The sequence below is a fragment of the Macaca fascicularis genome, chromosome 3 (genome assembly GCF_037993035.2).
Source record: "Macaca fascicularis isolate 582-1 chromosome 3, T2T-MFA8v1.1".
NCBI classification, from domain to species: Eukaryota; Metazoa; Chordata; class Mammalia; order Primates; family Cercopithecidae; genus Macaca; species Macaca fascicularis.
The window spans coordinates 92,151,262-92,154,576 of NC_088377.1; positions in this window are offsets into that span (position 1 = coordinate 92,151,262).

Sequence of the window (3,315 nt, forward strand, 5' to 3'; positions counted from 1 at the left end):
GAACCCTCTACCATTATATAATGTCCTTCTTTGTCTTTTCTGATCTTTGTTGATTTAGAGTCTGTTTTGTCAGAAACTAGAATTGCAACCCCTGCTTTTTTCTGTTTTCCATTTGCGTGGTAGATTTTTCTCCATTCCTTTATTTTGAGCCTATGTGTGTCACTGCATGTGAGATGGGCTTCTTGAATACAGCATACCAATGTTTTCTTTATCCAACTTGCCACTCTATGTCTTTTAATTAAAATATTTAACTCATATACATTTAAGGTTAGTATTGATATGTATAGATTTGATCCTGTCATCATGATGTTAGCTATTTATTTTGCAGACTTGTTTATGTGGTTGCTTTATAGTGTCACTGGTCTGTGTATTTGTGTGTTTTTGTAGTGGCTGGTAATGGTCTTTCCTTTCTACATTTAGTGCTTCCTTCAGAAGCTCTTGAAAGAGAGGTCTGGTGGTAACAAATTCTCTCAGCATTTGCTTGTCTGGAAATGATCTTATTTCTCCTTTGCTTATGAAGCTTAGTTTGGCCAATATGACATTTTGTGTTGGAATTTCTTTCCTTTAAGAATGTCGAATATTGGCCTCCAGTCTTTTCTGGCTTGTAGGGTTTTAGCTGAGAGGTCCACTGTTAGTCTGATGGCCTTCCTTTTGTAGGTGAACCGAACTTTCTCTCTGGCTGCCTCCCTTTAACTTTTTTGTTTTTTTTCATTTTGACCTTGGAGAATCTGATGGTCATGTGTCTTGGGGAAGATTTTCTTGTGAGGTATCTTAGTGGGATTCTCTGCATTTCCTGTATTTGAATGTTGGCCTCTCTAGCTAGGTTGGGGAGGTTCTCATGGATGATATTCTGAAATATATTTTCCAGGTTGGTTTCATTTTCCCCATCTCTTTCAAGTAGAACAATCAGTTGTAGATTCAGTCTCTTTACATAATCCGATTTGCATTATTGCAACTGGAGGTGGTGTTGGCTTGGGGTGGGGTGCTGGCCAGTGGAGGTCTGGGTGCCTTCTCTGTGCCTTGCGAGCAGGAGTGATCTCTCAGGGTGTGAGAGGATCCCCTGTTCTTTCTTCAGTGTAACACAAGGGAGGGGTGCTGGTGGGGATGGAGCTTGCCGGCTCTGTGTCCATCAAAGCTCTGTCTGCAGTGGCAGTTAGCAGGAGTGGAGGGGCCTATTGCATTCCCACGTGCTGGCTGGGCAAGTAAAGCAAAACTTGCCCCTGCAGACATGTGCCAGCAAAGTGGTGCAGGGAGTTGATGTGGGCTTGGGGGAAGCTATAATACGGGGAGGAAATGTGAGGACTGGTGTGTGGCTGTAGGAGCTGCCTCACTGGAGCCCTCCACCAGTCAGGCACAGTTCGCCAGGGCAGAAGCTATGATGTGGGCCCCCAGGGTACCCAAGACTGCCCTATGAACATGCCTGGCCAGGCTGGGGCCCCAAAAGAGGCCAGCAGACCAAGGAGTGCTCAGGTCTGACCAGCCCCATCTGATATACAAGACCGCCCTGCAAAGGTCAGGTTCAACAGGTCCGTTAGGGCTAAAGTCTCTTATGGGATCAAGTCAAGCTTAGAGGGATGGCTGTCCCTGGCCACGATCCTGCACCCAGCCCTCTGGGCTCCATATCAGCTGGTTTGCTGCCCCGCCACTTTACTTGTTTACTGGTGGCTCTACTCCAGAGAGATGTGTGTCAGCAATCACTCAGTGCCAACAGCCCAGAATTGTAGGGTCTGTGCTGTGAGCCCAAGGAAGCCAGGCGTTCCTTGTCCAGTGACACATAGTTGTAGGGTCGCGGTAGGGTGTGGGACCTATGGGAGACAAGCTGGTCCCCTCTGTAAGTGGGAAAAATCTCACTTGCTCATGATGAATGACCAGTTTTTATCAGAGATATTGGCCCATAGTTTCTTTATTTTGTACCTTTGTCTAATTTCAGCATCAGTGTAATACTTGTATCATATAATGAGTTTGGAAGCATTCCCTTCTCTTCTATTTTTCAGAACAGTTTGAGTAGGATTGTAATCAGTTCTTGAAATGTTTGGTAAAATTTAGTAGTGAAGCCATCAGTTCCTGGGCTCTTCTTTGCTAGGAGACATTTTATTATGGCGTTCATCTTGTTACTTATTATTGGTCTATTCAGGTTTTGAATTTTTTTCCTGGTTCAAACTTGGTACATTTTTTGTATCTAGGAATATATCCATTTGTTCCAGGTTTTCCAATTTATTGGCACATAGCTACTCATAGTAAGTCTATAATGATCCTTTGAATTTCTGGTGTATCACTTGTAATGTCTCTTTTTACAACTCTGATTTTATTTATTTGGGTCTTCTCTCTTTTTTTCTTAGTCTGTCTCAACTTCTGTCAATTTTATTTATCTTTAGAAAACAACTTTCCATTTTGTTGATCTTTTGTATTTTTTTTGTTGCAATTTCATTTATTTCTGCTGTGATCGTTATTATTTCTTTTCTTCTACTAATTTTGGGCTTGGTTTGCTCTTGCTTTTCTAGTTCTTTAAGATATGTCAATAGGTTGTTTACTTGAAGTTGTTACACTTTTTGATGTGGCACTTATTGCTAGAAACTTTCCTCTTAGTACTGCTTTTGCTGTATCTGGTACATTTTGGTATGTTGTATTCCCATTTTCATTTGCTTCAAGACATTTTTCAGTTTCCTTCTTAATTTTTGTATTGACTCAACTGTCATTCAGGAACATATTGTTTAATTTCTGTGTGTTTGTATAGTTTCCAAAGTTCCTCTTGTTATTGATTTCTACTTGTAATTCATTGAGGTCAGTGAAGATAAAGATACTTGATGTGATTTCAGTTTTTTAAAAAAATATTTTAATACTTGTTTTGTAGCCTAACATATAGTCTATCCTTCAGAATGATCTATGTGTTGAGAAAAACGTATATTCTGCAGCCATTGGATGAAATGTTCTGTAAATATCTATTAGGTCCATTTGGTCTATAGTGCAGATTATGTCTGATGTTTCTTCGTTGATTTTTTTTGTCTGAATGATCTGTCCAATACTGATAGTGGGCTGTTGAAGTCTCCAACTATTATTGTATTGGGATTTACCTCTCTCTTTAGCTCTAATAATATTTTATTTACATATCTGGGTGCTCCAGTGTTGGAGGCATATAAATTTACCATTGTTATATCTTCTTGTTGAATTGACCCCTTTGTTAGTATATAATGACACTGTTTCTCTCTTTTCGTAGTTTTTGTCTTGAAATCTATTTTATCTGATAAAAGTATAGCTACTCCTGTCCCACTCTGCTTTGATTTCTATGTGTTTCTTGTAGGCAGCAGACAGCTGGGT